Here is a 12951-nt window from a genome sequence, read left to right as displayed (position 1 = left end):
CAGTTAGGATGACATTCCATGGACCACTTTATGGCGGGTGTGGAAGAAGACTGCACCCGCCACCACCACCACAGAGAGAGCTTATTATTGGATCACAGGTTGACTCTAACCACCAAACTCATTCCAAAGTCTTAGGCAAGGACTGTCATACAGATTCCTTAGGACCATCTGGATACAGCAGTAGTTTGCACTTGAGCAGCTTAAAGAACTAATATTGTTGGAGGAATTTACGGATTGTTTACCAGAGAAAATAGTGGTTTACTTAAACGAGCAGAAAGTGTCCTCTCTTTCTTAGGCTGCAGTTTTTTCAAGTCAAGTCACCCTTTTTTATATAGCGCTTTTTACAATAAAGATTGTGTCAAAGCAGCTTTACAGAGATAACTGGTATATAATTTTGGCTGCACAGCAACTCTTAAAGAAAATAATGTCAATCCAGGTAGATGCAAAGCACTATTGAATATCAAATGTTTTTCAGATGAGTTTGTGCTTAAACACAGAGAAGTGTTTTCACCCGCAAAGCATAATTTCCCTGATCGAGTTTGTAGTTCTAAGGATACCACAGTGGTATCCAAGAACATTTCAAGTGCAGACAGTAGCGGAAACCGTGATTGTTTTTACTGTCATGAGGTGGAAAATCTCATTTCCGTTTCCCCCGCTTTGAAGCATAAAGCTGGCAAGAAAGCAAACACTTCTAAAAGCGTTGCGTTAGTTGAACAACCTGTTTTTTGTCCTGAGCTGGTTTCTTTGGATACAACCGCTGAATCTGCTTTTGAGCCATTTATTTTTGATGGTGTCATGTCGCTTAATGAAGCAGACTCTGAAACAAAATGCATTTGCATGCTCTGTGATACTGGCGCTGCACAATCCTTCATTTTAGAGAGTGTGTTGCCATTTTCGGAACAGTCAAATTGTGGTTCCAGTATGTTAGTGCAACGTATTGACCTCACTATAGTTAAAGTTCCTTTGCACAATGTCTATTTGTGCTCTGGAATTATTTCAGGGAAAGTTAAACTGGCAGTTCGAACTGAATTACCTGTTAAAGGTGAATCGCTCATTCTAGGAAATGATCTGGCAAGTGATAACGCTTTTGTGATAGATGTTCCTGATGCGCATGATGAAGATGCATTAAAAGAGGAGTTTCCTGAGGTGTTTAGCACATGTGTAGTGACACGAGATCAAGCTCATAAATTCAAAGACTCTGTTGATCTGTCAAAAACCTTTCGGTGTACTGACAATTCTGCTGAGACAGAGGAAAAAGTTGATTCAGTTGAGTTGAAAATGTGTGCTTCTTCCTAATGTTGATTTGCCATTTGTAAAAACCATGTTAATTGAGGCACAACATGCCGATCAACCTCTGTGTTGCAGCTGCCGTGGAGCCGACCGTTTTGCCAGAGCATCGTGTGGCGTACTTCTTTGAAAACGGCATTCTTATGCGCAAGTGGTCTCCAAGTCATGTCAAGGAAGACTGGGGCACTGTTTTTCAAGTTGTCATTCTAAAACCCTTCCGAGAATAAGTATTGAGTGTGGAACATGACCATGAACTTTCTGGTCATGTAGGTGTTCGAAAAACTTATGATAATTTGTTGAAACATTTCTTTTGGCCTTTGATGAAATCTGAAGTTTCTAAATTCTGTAAATCTTGTCATGCATGTCAGTTATCCGGGAAGCCTAATCAAGTTATTCCTCCAGCCCCACTGAAGCCTGATACCAGTACTTGGCGAATCATTCGAGCAGATCTTGATTGATTGTGTTTGGCCATTACCCAAAACCAAATCTGGAAATTCCTATTTGTTAATGTTGATGTGTGTGTCGACCAGGTATCCTGAAGCGATACTAATTTCTTCCCTTAAAGCTCATGCAATTGTTAAATCGATCATTAAATTCCGTACCAGTTTTGGAGTGCCGAAATACATTCAGTCTGATCAAGGAACTAATTTCATGTCCAAAGTGTTCACCAAAGTAATAAAAAAATTAAACATCAAACATCAAGTATCTAGCGCATTTCATCCTCAGTCGCAAGGTGCCATCGAATGATTTAATCAAACTCTCAATCCATGCTCCGAACTTTTTGTGTTGAACAACAGAAAGAATTGAATGAAGAGATCTCACTCTAGTTATTCGCAATTCGTACCACGACTCAAGCTTCCCTCGGATTCAGCCCTTCTGAGTTAATCTTTGGACACACTGTGCGTGGTCCACTGAAGATTTTACAGGAACAAATTCTTTCTCCCTCTACAAAAATCCTAGATTACATTAGCTCATTTTGTGAATGACTGCATAAACTGTGGAAGCTGGTGAAACGCTTGCTTGATTCAGCGCAAGACCAAATGAAAACTATGTATGATCAAGCTGTACAGCGCTGTTTCCAAATCGAAGACAAAGTTCTAGCCAAAATTCTTAGCCAAATTGTCACACCTGTCTATGTCTGCCCAGGCTGACATACAAAATTTGGCTAAAAGGTATCCGACTTTGTTCAGTGACTACCCTACCATAACACATGTGATAAAACACGACATTGACGTTGGTTCACACGCACCCGTTAAACAAAATGCTTATCGTGTAAATCCACTTGATGAGGCAATAAACTCAGTATTTACTTGAACACAACTTAGCAGTCCCCAGTCCATGGTGTGCACCATGTCTTCTCGTCACTATGCCGGACGGTACTTTGAGGTTCTGTACACAGGGGCCAGTTGCATAAACTTTATAACTATATTAAGACTGTGTCTTTGTTTGACCAACTTGCAGTTAACCAAGGGGTAATCAATGTTATTTTTTAACTCAAATTCAGGCTATCCTTGACTTTCCAATCCCTAAGACAAGAAGAGAGCTCCATCTATTTCTTGGAATGACCAGCTATTATCGATATTTTTGCAAAAAAAATTCAGATGTTGCCCTCTCACGGGCTTACTGCATAAAGCAGTCTCTTTCAAGTGGACTTCTGAGTGCCAGTCTGCTTTTGATGCTCTGAAAACTTTGCTCTGTAGCATGCCTGTACTTGTTGCACCCCATTTTGAAAAAAAACTTTCCTGTTCGGTCCTAGAGAGCCGCTGTCCTGCAGAGTTTAGCCCCAACCCTGAAAAAAAACCTTCACCTGCCTATAGCCTTAGTAAACCTGAAGAACTTAAATAGCTTGCTCAGGTGTGTTTGATTAAGGTTGGAGCTAAACTCTGCAGGACAGCGGCTCTCTAGGACCGAACTTGCCTACCCCTGTGCTAGTGGTACTGGTGTTTGTGCTGTTTTATTGCAGACTGGTGAAGATGGTTTGAATCATCCAATTAGCATCTTTTTGAAAAAGTTCCTTAAATATCAAATGAACTGCAGCACTATAGAGAAAGAGGCCCTAGCATTAATTCTCGCCTTGCAACACTCAAGTGTATATTGGTTTGAGTGTACAACCTGTTACTATTTTCACTGATCATAATCCTCTTACATTTCTCGAACAAATGTCTAATGCCAATCATCGTTTAATGCGATTGTCTCTGATCTGTCAAATTTACAACTTTTAAAAAAGGTATTGAAAATGTGGTAACACTTTAACACATTAACACATTAATGTTCCATTTGTAAAGGGTTTATAAAGGTGTTTGTTAGTGAAAAATAAGTCATTTACAAATGCATTATAAATCATTAATAATGCAGTTATAACTGCATGAATAAAAGGGCGACTTTAATGCAATACCTGCCAAATAGTAAGCCGTTTTTAACTCACATGTTATAAATGCTTAATAAATGCATTTATTAACTCAAAAACAGATTCCTGGTTTATTTCATGATGCAGCAAAAATTGACTATCATAATTAGACTAAAGGTTGTTGTATTTGTGCTTTTCTTATTAATATCTCATGACTGCCTATGTTGCATGACTCTTACTATGTTGCTTACCAGAAGTTACCTGACGTAATCAGAGAAGGAACGCCATTCCAGACCAGAAGTAACTCTTCAGATTTTGATTAAAGATTACTGCGACAAACAATTTTTTTCTGTGTTTTAACTTGCACGGATTAATTGTTCACCACAAGACCAATAATATGCACTAATAAAGTAAATAGGGTTGATTTTGATTTCATCTGTACTTTAATAATGAAAAATTTAATTACAGTAATAGTTACCTGTGAAACTTAATGTACAGTGGAAACCTGTGAACCATTTATTCATGAGTAATGTAGTGTGAACACACGTGAATCATGTATTTATTAATTATTAATGTACACACAGAAGATAGTATCTTTTTCAGATGAATGTCTCAGTAAACACAACTTTAAACTTGAAACAAAAAAACTAAAAGAAAAGTTCTTTTACAGCACAAAGTTACAGAGCATGACTTGTGGTAAACTTAAATTAAAACTTCAGAGAAACAATGCAAGTAAACTTAAATTAAAACTAAATATGTATTTTTTTAATTCAGAGAAACAATCAAGTACAGAACATTCAGAAAAGATAATAAACTGATATGATAAAGGCCACACTTGAGTATTTGGCTTTGGTAATCCCCATAAACTTACATGCGCGGGAGCGCCGGACATATTTGTTTGATAACTACAAATACAAGATTACTAATATAATATAAACACTAGAAAAACATAGTCTGTGATTTCACCTCAGTTAGCTAACCCATCAAATCAGTAAACACAAATTTTCACTTCACCATGTTGGAACAACTGTGCGACTTCTTCTCGTGAAAATGGCAAGGCTTTATTATGCTTAGCGCCAACTTTCACATGCCAGAATTAACAGTTGAACCTGAAAGAGCATAATAGATCCTTAAACTTGTCACGGATCCCTTGTCCCCGGAACTCCATTTCCCATGATCCTCGTGTCTCCTCATGCACGCACTTCCCTCCAGCTCCTCAGCATACAGATCATCGTCACACTCTTATCTGCAGCTTTATATTAACTCCCTTACTCCTTGTGCTTAATGTTATTTAATGGTTATGTGTGTAAAGTGTGTATTCTCCTGCGTTCTTCAGTAAATACCCTGTGTGTGGAAATCCGTTTAATATCTTCTCTTCAGCACGTACACCATTGTAACAGAAGAACGGACCAAAACCGTTGGATTTCCACAATCAAAAAGATGGGAACTCCTGCAAGCGGTACTCCCGCTTTCCTGGCCTCTCTTTACAATGTCAGCGGCGGACCGACTCATCGGGCTCTTCAGATTGGACGTTCCTGGAGAGGTATGTGGAGGAGTTTGTAGAGCTTGCTTTCCTACTAACTGGTCAGATGCACTTTTGAACACCCGGTTTCTGGACGGCTGGCGATGACACTATCCGTTTTGAGAACCGAAAATCATTTCTCCTGAGCGAAACCATTAATCTAATTTTGTATTTAAACGGATCTAATTTCTGTGTCGATGAGGTTCAGCATATGTTCAATCCCGTCCAGTCCCTCCAGAAACAGAGGTGGCCAGGCCAGTTGGTCAGACTCCTTCTTCCTCCACATATCCCTCCAGTGAACTGATTTCCTGGTCTACGCTGGACCCACAATCCTCCGTTGGGCCCAGAAGGCGTAGGAGGAGGAAGAAGCACGCTCCAGCCCTCTCCGAGCCCGCTCCAGCTCTCTCCGAGCACGCTCTAGCCCTCTCTAGCACGCTCCAGTGGCTGTAGGGATTCTAGTGGAGTAGAGGGGATGGACTGGCCCTCAGCTCCAAGCCGCCGCCGCCAGCCCTCTGCTCCAGTCTCAGCCGCCGAGCCAGCCGCTCCAGTCTCAGCCGCCGAGCCAGCCGCTCCAGTCTCAGCCGCCGAGCCAGCCGCCAGTTAGCTAAGCCGCTCCATCAAAGCCGCTTCAGTCAAAGCCGCTCCATGCTCCGCTGCCCACGAGCCCACTCCTGTCCACAAACCCACGCCATTCCGCAGACTCCTGAAGTCCCTCCTTAACCTCCCCAAGTATTTTTTTGGGGGGGGCCAAGTACCCAGGGGTGGGGTACATGTGGGTGGGCCTCAAAGTGCACCTGACCCTCCATGGCAGCCCGCTGTACCTGACCCGCCATGGCAGCCCACTGCACCTGACCCGCCGTGGCTGCCCGCTGCACCTGACCCGCCGTGGCTGCCCGCTGTACCTGACCCGCCGTGGCTGCCCGCTGTACCTGACCCGCCATGGCTGCCCGCTGCACCTGACCCGCCGTGGCCGCCCACCGCACCTGACCCGCCATGGCTCATGGACCCGCCCTGGAGACCTCCACTCCTACCCATGCCTCTCCCTGCACCGGCATGAGGTCTCCAGGGCGCCCACCCCCCGTCACGGATCCCTTGTCCCCGGAACTCCATTTCCCATGATCCTCGTGTCTCCTCACCTGCACGCACTTCCCTCGTCAGCTCCTCAGCATCACAGATCATCGTCACCTGTACTCTCTCATCTGCACTGCCTTTATATTGGACTCACTCCCTTCACTCCTTGTCCATTCTTAATGTTATGTTAGACCTGGTTAATGTGCATGTAAAGTGTGTATTCTCCTGCGTTCTTCAGTAAATACCCTGTGTGTATAGCCTACTACTACTACTACTGTGTATAATAATAATAATAATAATAATAGTAATAATAACAATAATTATAAAAAGAAGAAGAATACATTGCTTATTATTCATTAGTGTCACATTTGGTGTAAAGAGCAGTCAGGGAGCAGGATTCAGATGAAGCATTTTTTTTATTATAAAGAAAGTTATAGAAAACTAGACATGACAATAATATATTAGGCTATACTAATATATAGTCTTTATATATACTCTTTATATACTTATATACTTTATATACTCTATATATACTTATACTCTTTCAGGTCACATCACTCTTTCAGGGTTACATCACTAAGCATGCGTGTTCTGGCGTGTGACAGGAGTTGGTGCTAGTGAGCATCCAATAAAGCCTTGCCACATGAGAAGAAGTCACACCGTTACCAGCACTGTTCCGACATGCTCTAAAGTGAAATTTGTGTTTAAAGTTACTGATTTGATGGGTAAGCTAACTGAAGTGACATTGCAGACTATGTTTTTCAAGTGTTTATATTATAATCTCTGTGTTAGTTCGTATATTATATGTTTATTCGTGGTGTTAGCTTAGTTATATTAAATAAATAACCGCTCTGGCACTCCCACAAAGTTACAGTATCCTTTATCATGATATCAAGAATAATTATGAATTGCTTATTAAAGGTCCCGTTTTTCGTGGTTTTTTGAAGCTTTGATTGTGTTTATAGTGTGCAATATAACATGTGTTCATGTTTCGCGTGTAAAAAACACAGTATTTTTCACATAATTTACTTATCTGTATACCGCTGTTTCCACTGTCATAAAAACGGGCTGATGACTTCCTTGTTCTATGAAGTCCCTCCTTCAGAAATACGTAACGAGTTCTGATTGTGCCAGCGGTTCCTGTGTTGTGATTCGACAGCAGTTTAGCGCATCTTGCCCGGAAAGGTCACGCCTCTTACCATAACGTGGAGATGCACGCGCTCAGTGTTATTGTAAACATGTCTTTAACCCTCTGGAGTCTGAGGCTGATTTGGGGCCTGGAGAAGTTTTGACATGCTCATGCTCATTTGTGCTTTTTTCAGTTGTTCATAAACATATAAATGACAAAAGTGTCATTACACTGTATTCAGCACAAACTAGGCTACAATAATATGTGAGGAACATGTATGTACATGTTTGTGTTTTTGAAGGAATAATGTTTATGCGTGGTTACTGAAAAAACAAAAAACTTAAGTCACTGAAATAAGGCCAAAATAAGTATATTAAATCTGTGTTCACAAGACTTTTGGGTATTGGAGGTTGTAGACTAGAGTTTTTGCTTCAAAATTATGTAAAAATTATGCTGCCTACTCCTTCATATAAAACAATATATTGATTTAGTTTTTGTAAGACACTTTTTGCCAAGAAACACGGTATGCGAGGAGGCGTGAATCACCACTGAAAAATGGGCCATTCTCACCTGAGAAGACAAAAGAATTGGATAGTAATGAGCTGAAACGACTTGCATATTAATGAGGCATTTCAGTCAGGTAGGCTGTGAAAAAAACCTTCTGTGATGTCTCAAGCTCATCATGATATATGAAACATACAAAAAAATATTATTACAATATAAAGTAATGGTTTTATATTATACTTTAAAATATAATGTATTTCTGTGATGCAAAGAGTCTGAATATAGGCTTTTAGTTTAAAAGCATGCACATTTGGAGAAATATTGGATTCTCATATGCTTATGTCAATTTTCTATACAGAGAAGTTATATTTATTTAATATTCATTGTCATTACTATGAGCGCTGGTGTTTTCAATTCATCCTTGAAGTCGGAGGGCGCTCTCTGTGCATTTTTAGTCCACAAATTCATCTAAAAGAAGAAGAGGCTATTCCATGAATGGAGTTTCCAATTCATACTGCAGCCGGAGGGCGCTAAAGAAACAAAAACTCATCTAAAATTCATCTGTAGAAGAAAAGAAAACAGGAACTAACTGCATGTCTTCTAGAGCTCCCTAACCATGACTTTTACATCCAGATAAACACTTTTCAAGACAATAATACACGATTGAGACGATGAATGCATGAATTGCCTCTGAATTTGCGTCTGAATAGCGCTGGCTCCGTGGGCGTGGCCGCATTAGCGGATAATGAGCTGAATCACGGACTTCTGACATGGCTCTCTTTTCATACAGATTACATAAACACAGAAGGTTTGTTTTCGATTTGACTTACATGATTTAAAACCTGACATCTTAACGTTTTTTTAGACATAAGTTTAATTTTTCTGTGATTAGTATTCACTAAGTTACAGTTCATTTTCTGAGAACTATCAGTATGGACTTCGTTCAGAGGGAGAGGAGAAATCACGCATCATGTTAGTTTTCTTTATTTTACAAAAAGCACAACATTGTGTTTTTACTCTGAGTGTATACAAATAAAAGAAGATATTCTATAGTTTCAATTGATATATTACTTATGTCTCTATGACAAAAAATGACGGAGTATTTTAAGTCTGTTTTGCTGCAATGTGAAAAAAAACCTGCAAAACGCGCCGGCGCGTTTTCAGACCTCAGAGTGTTAATTTTACCCTATCAATTTGAGCCGGAATCAGACCCGGTGATTGGACTGCGGGATGAAAATAACAGCGTTTCGACGACATGGCGACAAACACACTCTACAAACGCAACTCTTGTGTATTCCTGTGGGCGGAGGTTAGTCAAAAAACTGTTTTAGTGACGTCATTAAAGAAGGAAGTAGAGGGATGTAGTCCAAACTGGTCGTTCGATGTAGGCGACTTCTGTTAAATAAAATATCTCGCTTGGCATTGAACTTTGAGCTTTAAAATTTTACAGATTTTATTTATACTCTAACAACAACATTACACACTAACTAAAGTTTGAAACATGGGATCACGAAGAACGGGACCTTTAATATTTCAACAATAAAATATGTCACTAGGAAAAAAAAAAGATCTGCGTCTGCTTTAATAAATACACGATGCACACTACATTAAGGTTCACTTTCACAGGTTATTAATATTCATAACTCATTAATAAATGGTTCACAAGTTTTCACTTTACATTAAGGTTCACTTTCATAGGTTATTAATATTTATAACTCATTAATAAATGGTTAACAGGTTTCCACTTTACATTAATGTTCCTTTTCATAGGTTATTAATGTTTACTCATAATAATGGTTCACAGGTTTCCACTCTACTTAAGGTTCACTTTCACAGGTTATTAATGTTCATAACTCATTAATAAATGGTTCACAGGTTTCCACTTTACATTAAGGTTCACTTTCACAGGTTATTAATATTCATAACTCATTAATAAATGGTTCACAGGTTTCCACTTTACATTAAGGTTCCTTTTCATAGGTTATTAATGTTCATAACTCATTAATAAATGGTTAACAGGGTTTCACTTTACATTAAGGTTCACTTTCATAGGTTATTAATGTTCATAACTCATTAATAAATGGTTCACAGGTTTCCACTTTACATTAAGGTTCCTTTTCATAGGTTATTAATGTTCATAACTCATTAATAAATGGTTAACAGGGTTTCACTTTACATTAAGGTTCACTTTCATAGGTTATTAATGTTCATAACTCATTAATAAATGGTTCACAGGTTTCCACTTTTCATTAATGTTCCTTTTCATAGGTTATTAATGTTTATTAATCATTAATAAATGATTGCAAGGTTTCCACTTTACATTAATGTTCCTTTTCATAGGTTATTAATGTTCATAACTCATTAATAAATGGTTCACAGGTTTTCACTTTACATTGGGGTCACAGGTAACTATTACTGTAATTAAATTTTTCATTATTAAAGTACAGATGAAATCAAAATCGACCCTATTTACTTTATTAGTGCATATTACTGGTCTTGTGGTGAACAATGAATCCGCGCAAGTTAAAACACAGAAAAAACTTGTTTGTCGCAGTAATCTTTAATCAAAATCTGAAGAGTTACTTCTGGTCTGGAATGGCGTTCCTTCTCTGATTACGTCAGTTTGACGGCTTGGGTTCAAAACGTGTAAACCACTCTTCTGCAACCGTTCGTCTGCTATGAGTGAGATATGGAGAGGAGGAGCGCGAGAGATGAAGAGGAGGAGCACTAAAGTAAAACTGCCCTCTATTCAATATTCTGTTTCACTTGGAAATACGTCACAACACTGGAGAAGAGTCGTTTGCAACTTCCGGTTCACGCGGACTTTAATATCTAATCAAGTTATGGTTATTATCTTTTGTTTTATTTTCAAAATAAAGTTGGAATTTTGTCTTTAAAAAACAATAATTTTGTTTTTATACACTGCTGTGGAGAGGCATCATGACCTTTTTGGAGAGTATCATGGGTAAGACAAAAACTTCTGGTAAGCAACATAGTAAGACCAAGTGGCAGTCATGAGATATTAACCCTCTACCACATAGTGTTGCCATATGGCAACATACTCTTTGTGTTCATTTCCTTGCCACTGTCTCTTTAAGAGAACATTCTCGTTTTTCTTGTTGGTAAGAGAAGACCTTAGTTTAGCCAATGATGTGCTTTGGTTAAGTCAAATGACATGCAATTTTTTTCTGTAGCGCGATTTTCTGACAGACTGCCGTCTCTTGTATGTAGTTGCTGAAAGCAAATTAAAACGTCAGTAACAAACAAGGACCCGCCCATGTCACATTCACAAAAAAATTGTTAGCATCATCTCAGGTAAGTTATGATGACATATTCACCACTCAAAAAAGTTTTTATGAAATTAGTTTTTGGTAAATCGATAAAATCTCTGTGTTGCCATATGGCAACACTGCGCAATAATGGAATGGACATTATTATAATAGGTTAGATAGCAAGCAAAGGCCAGCTGCAGTCTGTTAAAGCTGTAACAATAACAACATTAATGCAAGTGATATAATGTTGATTAAGTCATATGTTAAGGACTGCCATGACATTTGTATTATGGATTAAATCAACATCAGAGATCTGCCACCACAGCCATGTACTACTGGACCAGACCAACCACTGGCCTACCATTGTGTCTCAAAAAGGCAGGTGCAAGTGGCTGTAAAGTGTATTGTTAGGGTGAACTGCACCAAATTTGATGTGTACATGTGCCTCACCTCTGAAAAAAATACTTTTTAAAGTTTCATACAGAAAAAAGGTGAAGTTTCAAGGATTATGGGGGATTTATGTTCATAACCTTCCTCTCATAAGATTGCATAATGTTGAATTTTCATGAACTGCAATGTTTTTGGTTTTATGTCAATGTTTTATGATACATGATGAACAGTATTAGATTTGTTTTTAACTGTTTGCATTTCCAATTTAAATAAAATTCACGAAAAATTGTAATGAAATTCAAAGAATATAAAGTATTATTCAGCAAAAGGAGAATGGAATAAATAAAAGCACAAGATGTTGGAAAATAAGTATAAGGTGTTGTTTATATTTACTGCTAAAAGCCTATAATAACACCAATTGATTCAATACAAACAACATTTCTGAGGAAAAATATTAACTATATACAACTTACACTTATTCTAATTTACTTCCACTATTGTACGTTGTTGCCATATGGCAACAAATCATAAAGTACCTTAAAATAATATTTTTTTCCAAAAATTTTTTTACAGCACTTTAAGTTAAGCCATTCTAAGAAAAGAAAAAGAGTCAAATATTTTTTTAATAGAGTTATCATAATGTGTGCGGTAGAGGTAAGAAAAGCACAAATACAACAACCTTCAGTCTAATTATGATAGTCAATTATTGCTGCATCATGAAATAAACCAGGAATCTTGTTTTGAGTTAAATATATGTTAATAAATGCATTTATTAAGCATTTATAACATGTGAGTTAAAAACGGCTCACTATTTGGCAGGTATTGCATTAACGTCGCCTTTTTATTCATGCAGTTATAACTGCACTATTAATGATTTATAATGCATTTGTAAATGACTTATTACTCATTAACAAACACCTTTATAAACCCTTTACAAAGGGAACCTTAATGTAAAATGTTACCAACATTTCACAAGAAATACTACATCTATTGTCAGCAATAAAATGTTAATTTCAGTTAATTATTAAATTATTGACTGACAATTGCCAAAGACCCATTGCTCAAGTTTTAAAGCTCTTTCTTCACTTTGATTGATTTTACTTTTTTCAAATTGAATTTCAAAAAATACAAAATAAAAAGATGTGTAATAAACATTGTTCATCCGCATAAGTAACGTGATAACTACAAAAATGAATAAAATGAAAATGAAAGGGCCACACGAACATATTAAATTCACTGGCTGCAATGATCTCAACAACACTGGTCCACATCAGCATTTATCTGAAATACAAAAGCTTTTGTAGCATTATACACTACCGTTCATAAGCGGGCTCTGGAGTGGACTCACTGGCTGGAGCGGGCTCTGGAGTGGACTCACTGGCTGGAGCGGGCTCTGGGGAGGCCTCCGGGTCTTGAGGGATGGAAGCCT

Source organism: Megalobrama amblycephala, linkage group LG1 (assembly GCF_018812025.1).
Source record: "Megalobrama amblycephala isolate DHTTF-2021 linkage group LG1, ASM1881202v1, whole genome shotgun sequence".
In the NCBI taxonomy this organism is placed as follows: Eukaryota; Metazoa; Chordata; class Actinopteri; order Cypriniformes; family Xenocyprididae; genus Megalobrama; species Megalobrama amblycephala.
Note: the sequence above shows the minus strand (reverse complement) of the source record.